Source organism: Canis lupus, chromosome 32 (assembly GCF_003254725.2).
Source record: "Canis lupus dingo isolate Sandy chromosome 32, ASM325472v2, whole genome shotgun sequence".
In the NCBI taxonomy this organism is placed as follows: Eukaryota; Metazoa; Chordata; class Mammalia; order Carnivora; family Canidae; genus Canis; species Canis lupus.
The window spans coordinates 3,478,167-3,500,203 of record NC_064274.1 but is presented as its reverse complement, the minus strand read 5'-3'; the positions used below and the strand labels follow the sequence as shown (position 1 = coordinate 3,500,203).

The following is a 22,037-nucleotide window of genomic DNA, read 5'->3' as shown; positions in this document are numbered from 1 at the left end:
AATGCTTGGGTGAAAGAAACTTCCCATTTATTTTTGTTCTCCAAATCATATTTTTTCACCCTCTAAAGTCTACAGGAATTCTCATCAATCATTCCTTGGGTGGGTGGGGGGGGGGAACCTTTCATTTTTCTAGGAAAGTCTTAAGACTTAGATGCATCACAGAAGTCTCTCAGTCTATAACCAACTTTACCTTTTCTGTACATGGTGACTCAATGCTTGTTTAGACATTGGTTTTCCACTATCTGTCCCCTTTGTGATTCTGTCTGCAATGTTTCTCATGTGTTTAGCTTTTTGGCTGGGACAACATGTGAAACTTATATTGACTGATGGCTTTTGAAAGTAGCCTAATTCTTCCCAAAGCACAGTCCTTAGTGACTCACACTTTCTTATCTCACAGCATTCTTTGGGATGGATGTCCAAGAACTTCTGAGATGCTGTGTTCCAATGTACTTAGTCCATGTGTTTATCCTACATGGAACCCACAATCCTCTCTCTCATCCCCCAGGCAGACCCAATACTTAAGTTGCATAGTGTGTGAACTACACAATAAAACCCAGTGGTATGTGGGAGAGCTGAAATCCAGCACTGTTTCTCCGGCTAAGGGTTGCGTCTTGGCTCTGGGCTAATTTTCTCACAGAGTATTTTTGTAACTTTATACAGAAACCGTTTACAAGTCAGTTAGTGGTGGGCCTGCCCCCAGGTAATACCATTCTGAATTTAGGCCACTCTCCCCTCAACCTCCTCTAGGGTGGATTCCACTGTGAACAATACATTTAATTCCCTTAACGGCTCTGAAACAAAAAGCTATTATGCCTTTTCTGCTACCAACTTTAAGGAGGAACTAAACTTTAGGAATAAAGACCAAGTTGTCTTCCTGAGTGGTTAGGGAGGAAGGAAATGAGGAAGAGCGGGGAAATGCTTTTAAAAATCTAAAGCAAAGCACTGAAAGAAAAATGACAACAATTAGTGTCTTACTCTTACCAAAGTCATGCTATCTAATTTAATCCTAACAACACCTAAAAGATAATTCTCAGTTTAAAGGGAAGAAAACTGAAGTATAGAAAGGTTACCCAAATGCTCAAAGTCATATACTTAATAAATGGCAAAATCAAGACTTGAACCCAAAAAGTGTACTTTCAGAGCCTGTGCAATTAACTACACCATAACAATTCTATGACTTATTTTGTCTTAAAGGTAATATGGAAAAGTTGTTGAAAAAATTTGATCTCAAAAAATGTGAAGTACATGCAACCATTATAGAAGACAATTTGACAGTTCCTTACATAGCTAAATATAATCTTATCATAAAACCCAGCACTCACTCCTAGCTAGATATTTATCCATCTGGTTTGACATTTTATCCCACACAAAACCCTTCTGTACTAGAAACAACTAAGATATCCTTCAGTAGATGAATGGATAAAACAACTCTGGCACATCTTTTCAATTGAATATTATTTAGTAATAAAAAAGAAATGAGCTATCAAGTAACAAAAAGATATAAATGAATTTTAAAAGCATATTGGTAAGTGAAAGAAGTCAATCTGAAAGAGCTATTTATTTGTGACTCCAAATATAATTATATGACATTCTGGAAAGTGAAAAACTATAGGGACAATAAAAAGATCAATATTTGTAGGGGGCTCAGGGAAAGAAAGGTGGGTTGAAGAGGTAAAACACAGGGGATATCTTAGGGCAGTGAAACTATTTCTGTATAATGCTGTAATGGTGGATACATGACCATTTGTCAAAATCCACTGAACTTGACAGCACAAAGAGTGAACCTCAACTTATGCAAATTTTGAAAAAATCATTTTGGAGGTCAGGGGATTCTAAGAAGGAATGACAGGAGAATCTAACTGTATTACAAGTGTATGAAACAATCTCTCTGAAGGAGTTAGCAGAAAAAATACTGACCTCTAGGAAGCTATGGAAGTTAATAGAATCTATAAGACTAAAGGCTAAAGAAACTATATATAATCACTGTAGTCTAATTGATAAAGTTGTTTCACACACACATGGGGTTAACAATTCTGAAACTACTATATATGTATACTAGGATTTAATATTTAATTAAATGGATGGTTGATGATAGCAGTCAGGTTTCTAACTGTTGGAATGGAAATATATAGGTAGTCATAGATTATTATGAAAAACAAAATAACTCATATTTAATTTAATATATATATATATATATACAGAGGGTTACATACATATTTATAGATAAATATTTCTTTGCTCTATCCACTCAAAGGATATAAAAGAAATGACATCTCAGTAGCATTGAGCACACCTTGCACCCAGACCTTGGCCTCTAATACTGTTCTCCAATAAAATAAACCATGGCTCCTTAAAGAAATACTGGTTCTAGGACTGAGGTAGGGAATATACAAGATAAGATGAAACATCTTTAGGTGCCAGAAAGGAAGTGTGTGCATGCGCATATTCATGGGCAAAAGCATGCGCACATGCACACATGCACACAAATATTGATGGGGATATATCACAGAAGAACATGAGCTCCCAGTGGCCACAGGTGTAATGATTTGAGCAACAAATAAAACAATAAAATTCAAAAAAATTTAAAAATTTAAAAATTTAAAAAACAATACTGGGTTATAACCCAATGTAAAACTGTAATTCAAAGAAGAGTATGAAAAGATGGTTTTCAAGTGATTATTAGTAGCCAGCTTTTACTACACCCCCCCTAAGGATCAGCTAAGGAGATTGGAAAGACTAAGATAATTTGAAAGCTGGCAAATTGACCCATTAGCATGAAATAGTGACTTTATGTAGAAGACTGATATTTGAAAAGGATTACCAAAGCCAAACTATCTTGACCCTTTATCTTGTAGATAATGAGAAGGCTGATGAATATAAACTTTGGTGTAAATCATGAAATTAGGGAGACTGAAAAGTCTTAGAGTCAAATGTCTCAATTAGAAGACTATTATGGAAAGTCTAGGTACAAGATAATAAATGCTGATCAACAATTTTGACACTAGGACTAAAGAGAGTAAACTGATATTTGGAAGGAATACTTAATAGATTTAATAATAAAGAGAAACAAAGATGAATCAAAGATAACTTCAGTTGAATCTAAGTGATACAGTAGTACCATTAACTTAAAAAAAAACTAATTTAGGAAAAGAATCCATTTCAAAAATCCAGTTAGAATAGAAATATCTTAACTGGAGTCAAGTTCAGTCAATAGTACAATGACCCTCGTAAGCACTTAATAAATTATTGTTAGTGAATGAGTAAATAAATTAAGTCGGAAGACACAGTTTGGAGGAAAAGGTTGCAGGGCTGTCCATATATAAAAAGAACTTGAAATAATCAATGAAATCCTAAGAAATGTCAGGTAGCAGGAAAAAGACAATGTAGGTTAAATTCTAACAATATGGAAATAACATAGATGATATTTTCTAACAATATGATAAAATTAGATGTCAATAATAAAAACTGAGACCACCGATTTCCACATATCTTAATTATCAAATCTGAAACAGAGGCCACCTGTGTTGACATGACTTCACTATTTGTATCAGGAAATTACTGAGCATGAAAATAAAGCTATAAACCAAAAAGTTACTGTTTGCTCCAGTAATTCCAGTAATTCAGAAACTCCAGCAAATCAATCTGTCCAGACAACTAGTTAACTCATCTGGGCAAATAACTTGTGTATCATTACAACAGGATACTTATGTAGGCAAATACCTTACCTATCAAACAACACTTTACTTATCAAGACTCTCTTCATGACTCTCTCTCTTCATTGTATCCAGTTGTATCCAGCAATAATTAAACCATTATTTTTTTAACTTTGACCAATTCCAATCATTTCCCCACCTTTCCCCACATTTCCCTACTTTATTATACCACTGAAGCCCAGGACTGAAAATATGTACAAATCCTCCTATGATCTCCTCCTTCCAATATAGTTCAAAGGTTATATCAAGGTGGTATTCTTTCTTACTGCAGTAGGTCATATGAACTTAGCTTTGCTTTATCCTCAGGTTTTATGGTGAACTTCCAGGGAGTTAACAACTGACAATTACAAAATTAGAAAAACTACTTCTGGAAATTTCAAAAAGGAAAAGTTTAAAAAATAAGTTGTACCTTAAGCAAATCATATGTCAAAGAGGAAATACAAACCAAAATTGGAGAATGTATATGCATAGACAATATAAAGACTACAGCCAAACCAATGGTCTAAGGAAAATATATACCCTGAAGTACTTACGTTAAAAAAAAAAAAAAGAAAAAGAACTATAAAATAAACCTAAGGAAAGCAAAACAGGATATAGTAAAGATAAAAGCATAAATTAATGAATTCGAAAAGAAAAACAGTAGAATGGTAATATATTCCAAAGCTAGTCTTTAGAGGTGAAAACAATCAAATGAATATTCAATAAGAGTCACTAAATCTTACAAGAATTGTATTGGCATAAATATCACCAAATTCAACTAAGGGGAAATGAAACAGCACAAAATGCAAAGAAGGCTTTGAACTCCTAGAATTTTTCTGCAGAAAGCAGGCTAAGAAGGATATCCAAGTTGCAATCATGGACCATTTATTATAGAAAAAGAAGGATGACTTAGAACATAGGGTCAATAACTCCAGAGAAAAGCTCACATAGAGTAGGACTAAGCCCTAATCCAGAAACTGGAAAGATGTGCTTAAATAAATTTCACAGTTGCTCTGGACCAAGACTGCTATATGCATCACACCTTTTGAACAAGTTTCTATTGCAATCATCTTAAACTCATGTAACCACTGTATACTGGATGTATAGATAGCAGATACTCTTGTCTCTTTAGTTCAAAAGTCTTTAGATCAAGAGGGGCTTCAGTAAAGGAGTTGTACCAAAGGAACAACACTTGAAAAATCTTATCCACATCTGAACTTGATTTAGATGATGCAACCCTGCATCTTAACCTAAACTTGATGCTATAATGAGACGAGAGGTTTTGGGAGTCTTGGGAGAGCAGGTGACTGCATTTTACATATGATAAGAGTATAATTCATCTTTGGCCAGAGGGAACAATGTTTTCTTATAAAGAGATGTGATCTCTTGACACTGGGAAGGCTTGTGACTTACTTGTGACCAACAGAATAAAGTGATGTGACTTCTGAAAGTAGGACAAAAGGTGATGCAGGTTTCACTGGATTCTACCTGGACACTCAGCTTTGGAGCCAAGTCATGTTATATGAGGTCTAACAACCCTGAGGCAGCTATGTTGTGAGGAATTCCAGGTCACATGGAGAGGGTGGCTTTGAAAAGGAGATTAAAAGTACATGTATCTTGAGGAACACTGAAAAATGTATGCAGTTGTTGAAACATTATATTGTACACCTGAAACTAATATAATACCATAAGTTTATACTTGAATAAAAATAAATAGGAATCTGTAGTAGTTACAGCAAAATGTTGATATTTGTTTCATCAAGATTGTGTGCTTATAGATGCTATCACATTTGGGGAACACTATTTTCAAATATTTCATCATTTATAATAAACATTTGAAAAAGGAAATTGTTTCTCTATATTGAATTATTTGTAAAGAATTAGTATTTTTACTATGTCTTCACTGACAATACACAATATCTCAAGACCACATGATGTAATTCTAGAAGATGCTTCTGTTATTCACTATTTCTATTGGAAAGTTAAAGAGATTTGGGAGGAGGTAACCCAGAAACACAGGACACCTTTAAAATAACTTATAGAAAGTTCCAGGGATTACATCTTGGATGTAATCCTGCCTACTTCCAAAGTTTAGATTAAAAGCAAGTGGATTTTCAATTTGATAATTTGCCATCTGCAAATTTATGACCAAATTTAATTATGACTTTACAATATGGATAAATGTAGGAGAGTCATCTCTGCCAGTTGGTCATTCATACTGTAATAATTGGCAGAAAATAGGGTTCTCCACACCTTGATGGAGAAAGAGAATCCTCAGGAACATACCAGATTTAGTGTCATTATTCTTACTATCACACATTATATAAATGTTGCCACACAGCAATTATATAAAATAGCAGAATATAGAACTGGAGCAAATCATCAAAACTATCTAATTATACAAATAAAATATAACCAGAGAGTAGAATTCTATGTCTAAAATCACCCCTGTACTATAGAGCTGATCAGTTTGATTCATGTCTTTCTTTAGTGAGAGTAAAAATGTCTGTCAGAGAACAGTTCAGTTTAGTTCTCTGAATGGAACTAGCAGCAGAACAGAGCCACAAATGAAATAATTGAGTCATTAGGATGCAGTGTACTCAAGTCTTATGCTTCATAATGCTACGTTAACAAATGTATAAATCCCCATGACAATTTGTTTAATCTTCAAAATTATCCTACACAGTTATTCTTTAAGAGTATTAACATTAAAAGGTACTTACTGGGTCACAGTATAGTTTTAGGTATACTAAAATATTAAAAAATTTTATATTCTTTATAATTAATAACCTCACTTCCCTAGAATAAGGAAAGGTTTTATTTTTTAAAATTTTGTAACCGTGATAATTGTGAATATATCCTGTAGTGCTATAGCTTTAAGTTCTCAAGAATTGAGGATATTTGCCAAATGAAGCTGTCTTTCCAACTCTATCACACTCTGATGAAGATAGTTGAGAAGCGCCAAGTACAGATAGGGAAGAGTCAGTCTTCCTTATCACAAGAAATGCATAATGGACAGGAGATTTGCAGCCCTTGTAACTATCAAAAATCCCCAAACTTATCATTCTAATAGTATCTCAAAAGGGATAGGAAATTGTGAAACATATTCACCATTCTAGATATTCTGCAATATTAGCCAAAAAACACAAATTTTAATCATCATAGAAAGTATAATCATACAATCCTGCTCAAATAATTATGGGTCCCAACTGCCCTCCAAAATTTTAGTTAAGCTATGGGTTTGCTTATCTTCTGTTCTTTTTTTGTCCTCTCCTGCTGCAAGCAACTTTGCCTTCAAGGTCCACATCCCTTCTTGTCCCTCTAGCAAATCTGATTCTAACATCTTCCAAGGAAAGATTTTCCCATACTTCCAGAAGTTTAAGGCGATATGAGAATGCACAGAGAAGCAGAAAGTTGGCAGACATATTACAATTCTAAACTATAATTCCTGCTTTTAATTATACATACAATGAATAATTCAGACTAATCCAATGCTTTAGAAACCATAATCATCTTTAAAAAAATGTTATAGCTACACACTTATTTCCCTTAATCAGATACATGGGATTAGAATGAAACTGTCATAGAGTTAATCACTTGACTCCTCCCCACTATAGAGACCCATAAATGACAAAAACATTTAAATCTTAAATGTATTGTCTTCATGTTAATAAAAGATTTTACCAGCTATCTGATGATGATACTCTGGTAGAGACCATCTGCCATTTAAAGTGTCATTGCCAAGAACAGAGAGGTGGTACATTAATTTGTGCTACACAATAGAGTGTCTTTCTTAGCTTGGTTTCCTCAGTGGATGCTCTTAAGGGATGACACTTAACAGAACTCAGTGTGGTGTGGTGCAGCAGAAACCTATCCAAAGTTCACAGATAAGCAGATAAGGAAGGTCAGAGATGATGCAGCTGGCCAGGCCCTCTGGAGCTGCCTGCCTGCCCAGTTTGCCTCTGCCACAGGCAGAAGGGTCTCACAACATTGATGTAAAAATAAGAAGACTTAAGTGAGGGAGGGAACAGGGGAGAAATTATATTAACACACAGGGGAAAGAACTGAGAAGGAAAATGGCCAAACAAATGCTTCATGTGAGACAGAATATTTCTCTTCAATAAGAACTTCTAAATCAAATGGACTTCAGGCTATGACATCTTTAGCTGCACCGCTAGTGGTTCAAAATTCATTCCAGCCTAGTAGTGGAAAGAAGAAATCATAAAACAGCACTTAAACTTATCAATGACCTAAATTTTCTTATTGCTTACCTTATTATAAATAGACATGTAGTTATCATGGAAATAAAATGTGCCACTGCTTGAATTCGCCTCTCTTACTTATTATGATCCACTCTACCATCAATATTCTTCAAATTTATTCTCAATACCTCTCCTCCATGTTCATGGGGTTGAATTCCCATTAGTATGGTTGTGTTAAGTTATCAGACTACATTAATTTAAAATATCTTCAGAAAATAATACCAATCTAAAATTAAACAACAACAACAAAAAAGTTTAGAACGAGCTTAATTGAATAGTAATACAGATTCATTTTCTGTAAATGTTCTGTAATTGGGATTGAAACAAACTTTGAAAAGTTTCCAATGTTATATTTACCATTTGTATTTGGGAAATAGTGACCATGCTAAGGAAAACAGTGGGATAACAGGGAGCAAGAAGAGATGAAGAAAGATCCAGGAGCCGTGACCGTATTAGTGACCGACCTTCACTAATGTTTATGTATGAATACTGAAGTATCAGACTAAATATGTCAAAGTTCCTTCAAAAATATACAACTGTCAACAGTTGTATGTTTGGATGTTAACAGACTATAAAGAAAATCATGCTCAATGAAATTTTGAGCTTAGTAAAGTATATTCTTCAGGTCCAAATAGACAGAGGGAAAAAATATAAAATTCAGAAGTCAGATAAAATGAACTTTTAAGGAAACATTTAGCTTCACAGGGCAATTCTACCAAACATGTAAAGAAGACTTGATACCTATTCTTCTCAAATCATTCCAAAAAATAGAAATAGAAGAAAAACTTCTAAACTCATTCTACGAGGCCATCATTACCCTGATTCCAAAACCAGACAAAGACTCCACTAAAAGAACTACAGACCAATATCTCTGATGAACATGGATGCAAAAATTCTCACTAAAATACTAGCAAATCAAATCCAACAGTACATTAAAAGAATCATTCACCACAATCAACTGGGGCTTATTCCTGCATTGCAGGAGAGGTTCGATATTCACAAATCAATGTGATACAACACATTAATAAAAGAAAGTATAAGAACTTTATGATCCTCTCAATAGATGTAGAAAAAAACATTTGACAAAGTACAACATCCATTCATGATAAAAACTCTCAACAAAGTAGGGATAGAGGGAACATACCTAAACATTATAAAGGCCATACACAAAAATCCACAGCTAATAACATCCACAATTGGGAAAACTTGAAAGTTTTTCCTCTATAGTCAAGACAGGGATGTCCACTTTTACCACTGTTAATTAACATAGTACTGAAAATCCTGGCTTCAAGAATCAGACAACCAAAAGAAATAAAAGGCCTCCAAATGGAAGAAGTCAAACTTTCACTATTTGCAGATGACATGATACTCTATTCAGTAAACCCAAAAGACTGCAGTAAAAAATTACTAGAACTGATACACAAATTCAGTAAAGTTGCAGGATACAATATCAATGTACAGAAACCAGTTTCTGTATATATATACACACAGACATATATATAGTGTATATACACACACACACACACACACACACACAGAGGCAGGGACACAGGCAGAGGGAGAAGCAGGCTCCACACAAGGAGCCTGATATGGGAATCCATCATGGGACTCCAGAATCATGCCCTGAGCCGAAGGCAGATGCTCAACCACTGAGCCACCCAGGCATCCTAATAAGACGTTTTTAAAGGAAACAATGGCAGGGCACCTGGGTGGCTCAGTGGCTGAGTATCTGGTCTTTGGCTCAGGTTGGGGTCCTGGGATCGAGTCTTGGATCAGGCTCCCTGCTTTCTTTGCCTATGTCTCTGCCTCTTTCTCTGTGTCTTTCATTAATAAATAAAATTTGAAAAATTTAAAAATTTAAAAAAGTAAAGGAAACAATTGGTGTCTCAATTCACTGCTTAATCAGTGAGCTAAAGTGAAAAAAAAAAAAAAAACAGAATTCTTACCTGTTTCTTACCCAGAATATCCTTGTAGCTAGGGTAAAGTCATTTGTCTTGCCATTTCCTTACCTAGAAAATGATATGTTGAGGCCTTTTGTCTGAGCAGGAAACTGGAAATAGAAAAAGACAAAGGGCCAAACAGAAGCTACTGAGAAGAGTAAAGCATCAAGGAGCTGTGAGGGCCACCATGTTAAATCCAGCTTCGGGGCTCAATGTCAATAGCTTTTGGGCTCCAGAATATTTTTAAGATGAGTTAATTTTATATAAAAAGACTGATAAAAGTTTAAAATACTATTCTAGAGGTACCTGGGTGGCTCAGTCAATTAAGCATCCAACTCTTGGTTTCACCTCAGATCATGATTTCAGGGTCATAAGATGGAGCCCCACCTAGGGCTCTGCACTCAGCAGCTAAGAATCCATTGAGATTCTTTCCTCCTCTCTTTCCTTCCCTCTCTGCTTCTCCCCCAGCTCACATTTTCTCTGTCTAAAATAAACAAATAAATAAAATGTTTTTAAAATTCTATTCTAAACAAATTCTATTCTAAATAATATATTTTTCAATAGTGATTCTAATAATTGATATGTATTAACATTATTAAAATTATTTTTATTTTTAGAATAGCAACTTATAAAAATAAGAAACTATATTATGATGTTGCATTAGTAAAAATGCATTATGGTATTATAGGGAAAAAATCATAAAACACATTAGAATAATGTTATCAGGAAATGTGGAGAACTTATTTGAAGACAGAGAAGTATAGAAGAAAGATAATATTCTCCTAAACAGGAAGACTAAGACTTCAAAATTGTTAATTCTACTCAAACCAATCTATGCAATTAATGCATTCTTGGTCAAAATGCCAATAGAATTTTTGTATTTTTTTAAGAAAATGACAAAATTATGTTAAAGACTAAATTTAAAAAGTATTGAAAAGGAAGTGTGATGAAGATTTAATAAGCTCAGGATACCTGGGTGGCTCAGTGAGTTAAGTGTCTGCCTTCAGCTCAGGTTGTGATCCCAGGGTCCTGGGATTGAACCCTGCATTGGGCTCCCTGCTCAGTGGGGAGTCTGCTTCTCCCTCTCCCTGTCTCCCTAAAATAAATAAAATCTTTATTAAAAAAATTTTAATAAGCTCACCAAGTGTAGAAACATGAAGTCATAATAATTAATATGATACTGACAAAGCAATAGACAAATAAATGAAATGAAACGATAATTGAGAAGTACTCTGTGCATTTGGGAAATGTGGCAATACAAATAGTGAGGAATTCTAAGCAATGGTATTGCAATCAAATATAAGCAATGTGGGAAAACTTACTGAGATATCACTTCATGTAATAGACAAAATTAAATTTTAGATGATTTTAACAAATAAGAAAATCAAACTATCCACACAGAAGAAATATAGGCTAATATTTAACTCTCCTTGGGAAAGAATTCCAAGTGGAACAGTAGAGAAGACAAAAAAGAAAGACATATCTTTGTTTAATTACATAAAAATGAAAGTATTCTATAATAGACACATCATATTAAAAATCAAGAGTAACATAAAACTGGGGAAATACAAAAGGGTAAAAACTTACTATATGCAAGGTAGCATACAAATGCAAAAAGAATAGTAAAGAGCACTTTAAACTATATGTATTCATCAGAAAACTATAAGAAAAAATGTTAATTTCTTTATAAAATGCAAATATAATTGAGATATCATTCATATAACTCTCAAGTTAACAAAGAGTTAAAAAGAATAGTAGTCAATATTAGAGACTATGAGAGAAAAAGGTATTCTGTCAGAATGAAATGATAAAACTTTTCTGGAAAATAGTTTTACAACCTACTTCAAGAGGCTTAGAAATACCTTTATCTTCTCACTAGTAATTTTATTTCTAGGAATAAAAACTTAATTATAGAAACAAAGACATTCAGTATAGCATTAGTTGGGATAGTGGATAAATAGACACAACACACATCTACTAAAAAAGTGTGTAAATTTTAATTTTACAAAATGGAAAATATGCTATCTTTATATGTAGAATCTCAAAAATAATTGTATGAAAAAATGTTTAGGGTAGATTGCCAATACACAAAGCCAAAAACAAATCCATAAAATGAATACATATAATCTCAATCTTACTGCAATAGATCAAAGATCAATAATGAGCACTTTGAGGAGGGGGCAAGATGGCAGTAGAGTAGGGGTCCTCAATAATGAGCATCTCTGAGTGATGATTATTTTCTCCTTTCTTACACTCTACTGAATTTTCTACAATGAGCAAATATTAGTTATATCATTAGAAGTAAAAGCATTGTAAAGAAGAGTCAGCTCCCTATTTCAGTGATGGTGGTCTACTCTCTGGTTACCCAGGTTTGAAATTTCAAGTTATCACTTCATCTTCCCTATTCCTCTCCTCTCCCTTCTCAACTCTGTCATTAGCATTCAGAATTTGATCTTGATAATTCATGCGTTCAATCTCCAGATATTTACTAATACCTGCCATGTTTGTGAAATGTTCTAGTGCTGAAGATTATAATAGTTACCAAACAGTCAAAAATAGCTTTCCTCAAGGAGGACATTCTAAGTGGAAGAGATGGATAATTGGGGGTGGGGGGTGGGGGGAGTAAAATATATAGTTGTTAGATGGCAATAAAATCAATGGAAAAGAATACAACAGAATCAATGAAATTTGGAAATATGAGGTGGTTGGATATAGGGTATAAGATAAAGTCAGTAACAACATCCTATATCTTCCTTTTTTTTTTTCAAGACTTTATTCATTTGAGAGAGAGAGAGAGAGAGAGAGAGAGGAGTATGCTGGGGGGAGGTTGGGTGGGGAGTGTCAAAGGGAGAGGGAGAAAGAGTCCCTGCTGAGCAGAGAGTCCCATGTGGGGACTCTGGGATCAGAACCTAAGCTGAAAGCAGATGCTAAACCAACTGAGCCATCTAGGTGCCCCACAACATTCTATATCCTCTTATTCTCATTCTCATTATTATTGGCATTCAAAATATATTATTTACGTCTTCCCAGTTGTTCTGTTACAACATCTCTAGAGTGATCTTAAATTGCATTCTTTTCTTATTTTGCACTGTTTTATATATATGTGCAATTTTAATATATATTTTACATATATTCTGAATTTTAAAATATAAATGTGTTCATAAAAATTTATGTAAAATGTATATAGAAAATATGACAAACTCACTGCCCCAAGTTAATTATTGTTAATATCATTCCATTTTTGCTTCAAGGAATATAGCAATATCGATAAAGTTAAGGCCTATTTAATTCACTTCACATTCTCATTCCTTTCTTTCTCTCTCATTGGTGACAACTACCTTCATTATGTTGTACTGGTATTCTTTTATTTTTTCTGACTATATTACATATGTAACAATAAATGGTATATATATTTGATGTTTAAATAACATAAATAATATTCCATGCATATTGTGCTAAGGTTTTTCTCACTCAACACTGAGGTTTGGGGATTTTTAAAGAGCTATTTGACACATAAAGCTAGTTCATTTCCTTGGTTTCTATTTAATTAATTTCTGCCACTTTGTTTATAATTTATTCCCTCCAACTTTCTTAGAGATTATTCTATTTTCTCCTGCTTTGCTTCCTGGCTTGAAATCTGAACTTATTTATTTTCTGTCTTTCTTGGGTTTTAAGAAATGTACACGAGGCTATAAATCTACAAGTATTTTATTTAGTTTCAAACCACAAATTTGATTCATGGTATTTTCATTCTTGTTAGATGCACTGGATTTTTTTCATTAACCTATTGCTTACTTGGAAGTGAGAGTTCTTTACAATCTTGTAAGTAGTCATTTTTTCTTTAGTAAATATTCCATGTAGGCTTGAAATCAATGTATATTCTGTATTTAGTGCAGGTTTTTGTTGCTTATGTCTTCTGTATTCTTTGAATCTCACTTTTCCCTCCAACCTATCAAATTCCAAAAGAAGTTTGTTGAAATCTCCCACTGTGACTGTTGACCTTTTCATGTCAAATTTTTGATCTATCAATTGTTGCTTTGCACATTTTGAGTTTACCTCTTAGGTACTTGGAGATTTGCAAATTCTCAATTATTATATTTTCATTGTGGATTTTCTTTTTCATCATTTATGTTGCATGTTTCTTAATTCCTACTAAAGCTTTTACCTTAAATTCTTTTGTTTGAAATAATATTGCCTCATTTCTTTTGCATAGTATAATTTTTCTACCTCTTCATTCAGTATTTTTTGTCTGGGTTGATCTTTTCTAAGTAACTCAGGTAATAAACTAATTTTATTATTTTAATAAATCTTACAGTTTTTACTTTTATTAGGTAAGTCCTTCAGATGGACTGAATAATACTGGCTTTTCTGGTCTCCATTGTACACAGCAGATCATGGGACTTCTGAGCCTCTATAACCACATGAGTCAATTCCTATACTAAATCTCCTTTTATATATATCCACATATATATCCTACTAGTTGCATGTCTCTGAAGAAACCTGACACAGATTTTGGTACAGAAATTTATTTCTCATAGTTCTGGAGGCTGGAAGTCTGAAGTTTGCATGTTAGCATGGTCAAGTGAGGTCCCTCTTCTGTGTTGTAGGCTTTTCATTATATTCTTCGATGGCAGAAGGGCCAAGGGAGCTCTCTGAGATCTCTTACATATAAGGATGCTCTATCCTATTCATGAGTGCTCTATCCTCATGACCTAATCACCTCCCAAAGGCCCAGCTCCTTATACAAGCTTGTTGGGAGTTACAATGTTAGTTAACATATTCATTTTAAGGAGACCTCTTTAGACCATAGCAAATAGTTTCTATGCAAAAGCAAAACAGAAAGCTCTTGTCAGTAAATGGACAATTGATTCTGTTGGAAATATTACCTACATATTTTAGAAAATTAATCCAGAAGTCACAATAGGCACTTACTAAAATTATGGAGAGTGTAGAGACACTGAAGTTCTATATTTAAAAATCACACACTGGCATATTGATAAAAATCACATACTGGTTTATATCATTTTCATCTGGAAGTTACATATATCACTTCTATTCTCATTTTATTAATCAAATAAAATTGGATGACTCTGCTTATCTAAAGTAGACAGGAAGTATAATTTTATATGCCCAAAAGTTTTAGAGGAGGAAATATTTAGTGAAAAGTAAAATAACTACTCATGTTCTGCCCTCTGGTCATCAAATAAATATGGTCATTCAGAATATCAGAAGAAGATCTAGAGATTTTGTACATCCCCTCCCTTAAACCAAGAAATGTTTCTGGACTAGACTTCAATCTGGTCAAACAGAAGGTTTCCCCAATCCACTGTTCTCTGTGACTTCTGCTTCTATTCAATGGGAGGTCCTTCCTTTTCAATTATCCTACTAGGTCACATACAAAGTAAGCACTGAAGAATATTCCCTTCTTGGAGTTTAAGACAGTTTTTCAGATGGTTCCTGAAAGCTGAGAGAGCAAGGGTTATTTTAAGTATCAGTCATAGATTTTTTTAAGTCAGAATTTATGGTGTTTTGTCAATATAATTAACAATTTAGTAGGAACCCAGTTCAACTTGTGCATTGGATGGGGGCACTTAAATGTAAGCTTTAAGATAATCTTAACAGTCTCTTGGCCTTCTTCCTTGCCAAATTTCCCCCTTTTCTATATAGACACTGTGGTCATTAACAATTGTTTTCTCCATTTCTCTAATCCTTATTTCTTGACTAGCCCTAGTGCTCATATCAGACTCATGAATAGGACCCAGCCTTTGCACATCCCACACTAATTCTGTTAGAGGTTAGATTGTGTACTTGCAGCAGTTATTGTTGTTGCTGCTGTTGCTGTTATTGTTAATGATGATGATATGGGAACCTATAATGCAGGGGCTCTGACTTAAAACTTCTGTGTAATTCCATGATTCCTAGATGTATACTCAGCTACTCAATTCATTTTTGTATCCTTCAAGATGTAAACCATTATTGCCCAAATCGTAAATCTCTCCTCAGTACCTACAGCTAGTGTGTAGTTAAACACGGTTGTGTCTGAAAGATGACATAAATTTTCAAGTCATTTCTGACTATCACAAAATCTACCACTGTTAATAGTTTTATTTCAGTGGTCCAATCTTAACCATAAATACATCAATATGACTGTTTAAGGGAGAAAAGTAAAGCAATAAAACAAACTCACAAATCATCAAAACTGATGCCTATAGTACTTATGATGATTAAAAGATAGTCACCTCCAGATTGTTGGTTCAAGGGTTACCTGTTCAATGAGGGCTCACATTCATTCCACTCCTTTCTCTTTTCGTTGAGATATACTTTACATTCTACAAAATTTACCTTTAAAGTGTACATTTAGTGGTTTTTAATATACTTGCAAATATGTACAACCATCACCATTATCTAATTTTAGGACATTTTCATTAACCCCAAAAGAAACCCTTTACTTGTTAACACTCACTTCTATTTCCCCTCTACCTAGATTCTGGCAAACAATCTATTTTGTTTATAAGGATTCACCTTTTGTGGACTATGTATATAAATGAAATCATACAATGTATGGCCTTTTGTCTGACTTCCTTCACTTAGCATAAAGTTTTTAAAATCTACCCATGTTGTAACAAATCAGTATTTCATTAATTGTGATGGCTGAATAATATTCTATTGTATAAATATTTATAAATGTACCACATTTTGTTTATATTCATCAGTTAATGAGCATTCTGGTTAGCTCCAGTTTTTGTCAATTATGAATAATCCACTATTTTTTTATATAATTATTGGTCAGTTTGAACATCCTTGGATGATTTGTCATTGCTCAGCATCCACTCTTTCTTTAGCTGACCCTGTCGATGTTTCATCTGAGAAGTAAGATTGCCTTATTGTTACAACTGTGTTAGAATAGTGAGACACAACCTACCTTTACCGAGTCTTACTATATTCTCCCCCTTCTCTGCACCTACATGACAATATCTTGCCTTACAAACTTTGTTGGACTAGGAGTTCATTAATTGTTACTTGAAGGCTGTTTCACACATACAAACATATTTTTAAAATATTATTTTAAGAATGAGGTCTACTTAGTAACCTATAAGTCATAGTGCTTACCACTAGACACATACATATTCATGAGTTCATTGCAGCATGTTGAAGATAGAGAGTTCAATTGTTGTCTAAATGTCCTTTGATTTGCATGACTAGACCCCAGCATTATTTCACAGGAAAGCCTTTTATTTTTCATAAAGGAAATGTTATTACAAAATTATTATGAACTTTTTTGTCCTAACACCTCTGATCATAATTTTTTTAAAAAAAGATAATAGACTTATTTGCAGTAATAATGTGATAAGTACTGTTATTCAATTTGTAAATGTTGCCTAATTATTATTTTTTTTTGCAATGAAGGAGGAGGAGGAAGATCAAGAAGTAGCAGAAGATAGGGAGGGAAGGGAGGAAATCAACCAAATAAATAAGACTAAACATATCCACGCTTTTATTTATGGTTCCTAAAAGTATTTATATGGATTTTATCAGAGTAAGACTACTTTTAGATTCCTGATTATGTTTTAAGAAGGACCACAGAAGCACATTTTGTTAGGACACATTTTATTTGTCAGTGCATAAAACGTTGGCCCTTGGTTGAATAACCTCACTTGAGAATAATTAAAAGTTATACTTAATTTCCACAACTGTCATAGAGAACATGATTTCTACAACTAGATCAGCAACCAGAATTCTAGACTAGTAGCTCTGTGAATCCTGAAATAAGAATAAAACTATCTTGATAGTTTTAAGTGTTTCTTCTCTTAATATTGAAACAGAATAAGGAAATATGTAAATCTAAAAATCAAGTCTTCATATTGCATATAATCTTTATGTTAGTTGAAAATTATATTAGTCATTATTGGTAGAGTTTTATTAGCTATCATTGGATGTTTTGAAAGTGTTGCAGTATAATTATTATTGATGTTACAGAAAAATATACAGTATACAGATTTTACATGCTTTTAAAACACAGCCTTTGGGACACCTAGGTGGCTCAGTTGGTTGAGCATCTGCCTTTGGTTCAGGTCATTATCTCAGGGTCCTGGGATGGAGTCTCACATCAGGTTCCCAGCTCAGCAAGGGGGTCTGCTTCTCCATCTACCCTTGTCTGTTCCCCCATCCCCTCCTTCTGCTCTCATTCCCTGCCTCTCCTCTTTCCCCTCTCCCTGCTCACATTCTCTCTCTTAAATAAATAAATAAATAAATAAATAAATAAATAAATAAATAAAATCTTTTTAAAAATTAGCCTCTGATTCACTTGATAAGTTCTTTCTTCATACTGTGCATTTTTTATAAATAATTTGTCATTACTTCAGTTCTGTTATAAAATACCTACCAATGCAACACAGGTAGAAATAATGTCTATAAAAAATCCTTAATAGTAAAGAATTTTATTATGAATCTTTTTGCAAATTCAAGGTGAATAGTGTTGAATTGTATCAATTGTTAATAAATCAGATTTGTCCATTAGGTTATCTAAATCCACAAGGCTTCTCTGACAACAGCAAGCCATGGCTTTCCACTTTCAGTAAAACTCATAGGAAAAAAAAAAAAAAACTTGGTAAGTTTTTTTATCTAATCAATTTCATCAAGCCTCCTGTGCCAGTAGCCATAATCACACTCTTTTTAGTCCTATTTTATAACATTGGTATATTTCTTTGTGTTACTGTAGTCTTGCAACTTAATTATTGGCATCTGTAATCTATAAAGCTTTGAGTCATTTTGTCCATTTGTAACAATTAAAGAGTATTGCATCCTCAGTTGGAAGTTTATTCCAAGACATTTTATCCAGAGGTTCTAAACAAGTTAAACCATACACCTTAATTTGACTGTTCTCACTAAACCAGTTTTAGTCAGCCTCTGTGACTCAAAATCCTTCTCAGTTTTATGTTTTACTAATTGGGAATTCAGAAATAGTTGCTTATTCAATTCTACAACACCTTGAGTTCAAACACTCGACTTCCATTCATTTCTATTTTCAAGGGAATTCTTTTCTGACTTGTCCATTTCATATAATTTCTCATCAAATGCAGCCATCACCCAATGCATACTAACAAGACTGTTTTTTAACTTCCTACCCTAGAGATAAAAGTTCATTAGATACATCTTCACAATTTTATTAAATATTATGTTACCATATAACATAGATTGCCATCATTCCAGCATCCAGAGGCAGCATCTGTTGCCTCTTACCAGAAATCTAAGCCAATGTCACATATTTTAGACTTTATGACATCTCCTTTTGGTAATAATTTTTGTATCTGTCAGAATAAACTGGAATACACCAGAGTAACAAACAAAAATCTCATGGATTATCACATAAACGTCTATTTCATGTCCAAGGTGGGGGTCAGCAATACCTATGCTCATCATAGTCCTTCAAGGACCCAGAATGATAAAGATTTATTCTTGACATAAAAACTTCTACAACAGGGAAAAAGTAACATGGCAACACATGCACAGGTTCTCAAGGTTTTCACACGGAAATGATACACATCACTAACCTACAAGATATTAAGTCATACCTAATATCAAAGGGGGCAGGTAAGTGCTTTCTTGGTATGCAAGCAGAAGGAAGGGAGCTAGAAATATCTGGTGATGAACAATAATTTCCACAGCATTTGAAAGGGGGGCAGCATTAAAAAACTGTTTCCTTCCTTTATTATTGTAATTTTGCTAAATGCTTGTAATACAAAGGATGTGAATATAAAAGAAGTAAAATGGCAAAAACAGTACCGAATTCCTCAAAAAAGGCATGTATATCCAGTGTAAAATGCCTAAGTTATTAACTTGAATTGTCAGATCAAATCACAAATTGAAAGCAATGAACAGCAAACTTAATTTCAAAGGTTTTTTAAAATTATTAATGTCCTTTCAGCTCTAAAACATAATGATATCTAATGATAAAATATATCAAATTATTTGCTGAACAAAGATGAGGTGGATTGTTTCTATATAATTCTTTCAAATACTTTTTATTTAGAAAACCTTCAGATAATATATTACTATTTCCACAGCATTCAATCAGTAACTTAATTACAAATATATAGGCATATTTTTTTAATGTTTTCATAAATAAAATACTGTACAGGGTAGTAATTGCTTATATATATCTTTTATCTATTTCTGTGATTATAATTCATAAACAAAGCAAAGTATGCAACTAATTAATCTCAAATTTTTGAGGGCTCCTCATTGTATCACTTTTAATGGATATTAGTGGCAATAAATCATTTACCTATTTGATCTACTGGCCTTTGAAACAATGAGGCATACCATACTTACATGAAATAAACAAAAACTTAAAATTCTTTTAAAATCATATATGATCATATCTTACAAGTCTTACTTTAAAAATATATTGAATTTCTAAAAAATACGATTAAAGAACAGGACCTCTATAAAAGGTATAATATCTTAATTGTACACCTGAAAACTAATATACATTATATGCTTATTGCCTGAAATTTAAGTAAAAATTTTTTAAAAATAAATATATTAGAGCCTTTTAAAATTTTTAAACTATATACACCTTAAAAAGTTTAAATAAAAAATATTTAAGCAAGGGAAAGATTTCAAGCAATACTGCCTAATTTCCTTCAAAAACAACACCTGGGTGGCTCAATGGTTGATTATGTGCTGTTAGCTCAAGATTCCAGGATTGATTCCCACATGTGGCTCCATACAGGAAGCCTGCTTCTCCCTCTGCCTGTGTCTCTGCTTCTCTTTCTGTGTCTCTCATGAATAAATAAATAAATCTTTAAAAAAACAAATAAAATGTGGGTATTACATATCTAGCTAACTGCTGTAAAAGTAATAAAATATCTATACCTTTATAAACAGTCTCCTTATCAAATTTACATCAAACGAAAAACTCAGGTTTAAGAATAGTAAGTGAATTGACCTCTCTTCATCTATTGTAATTAGAGTAACTGGATAAAGATAAAATAAGTATAGATTGAACAGGTTTAAAGTACTTCTTTCAACCTCTGCAGCAACCACTAAAAATAAGCAGTTATAAATAGAAAGCAAGCACAAATATGAAAATAGCATTTGAAAATTTGATTAAAATTTTAAAAAGCAAGAAAGATGAGAGAAGAAAAAACTCAATCCAAAAATTTAACACAAATAGTAAAAAAGCTGGTCAAAATGCAATTATGTCAACATTTACATTAAAAAGAAAAGCCTTGATTGAGCTAATATTTTAAAAATAAGACACAAATGCTGAAAGTAAAAGCTGTCTATTTATTTGCTAACAATAAGAACAACTGAATATTGAAATAATAAGAAACTTGAAAAAAGAGGATTTTTAGAAATAGAGATGGATATTTGATCACTATAAAAATCAATGTATCAAGAAGATAAAATGAATATAATATACTTGACTCAATAAAAGAACATCAAAATATATAGAGCAAAAACAGGGAAAAAACAGCAAATCTACAATCTTAGTCGCAGACTTTAATTCACCTTTCTCTACAATTAATAAACCAGCCAGACAAAACCATCTATAATAATATAGACCTGAACAACAATACCTTAAACTATTTCACATTTAAAGAACATTGTAATGTCACCACCTCAGATTACACCATGTATTCAAGTACACATGGAATAGAAACCACAATTGATCCAATGTTGGACCATAAATTAGTCCCAACATAATTTAAAAGATGAAAATATTAAAAAAAATATATGTACCCCTAATTTTTTGCAGCATTACTTCTACTAGCTAAGATATAGAAGCAACCCAAATGTCCACTAACAGATAAATGGGCAAAGATGTGGTATATATACAATAAAATATTAGCCATAAAAAAGAAGATCTTGCTATTTGTGACAACATAGATGAACCCAGAGGTATTATGCTAAGTGAAATAAGTCAAAGACAAATATTATATGATTTCACTTATATGTGGAATATAAAAAAAACAAATGAACAAATAACAACAATAAAAGAGAAATAGCTCATAAATACAAAGAACAAACTAGTGGTTGCCAGAAGGGATGGGAGTGGGTGATAGGCAAAATAGGTGAAAGGTGTTAAGAGGAACAAACTTACAGCTATAAAATAAATAAGTCACAGGAATGAAAAG

The 22,037-nt window shown here is 33.0% G+C and overlaps 1 long non-coding RNA gene across 1 annotated transcript in view; it reads right to left on the bottom strand.

Annotated features, from left to right (window-relative positions):
• The window catches only part of LOC112647353 (uncharacterized), a 97,588-nt gene that overhangs the window by 72,865 nt on the left and 2,686 nt on the right, over positions 1-22,037 (bottom strand). Inside the window, exons 2-3 of the long non-coding RNA XR_007407794.1 lie at positions 13,690-13,843; positions 9,901-10,004 (exon numbers count right to left, since the gene is read on the bottom strand). This is a non-coding gene — a long non-coding RNA (uncharacterized LOC112647353). The remainder of the gene's footprint in view (positions 1-9,900; positions 10,005-13,689; positions 13,844-22,037) is intronic.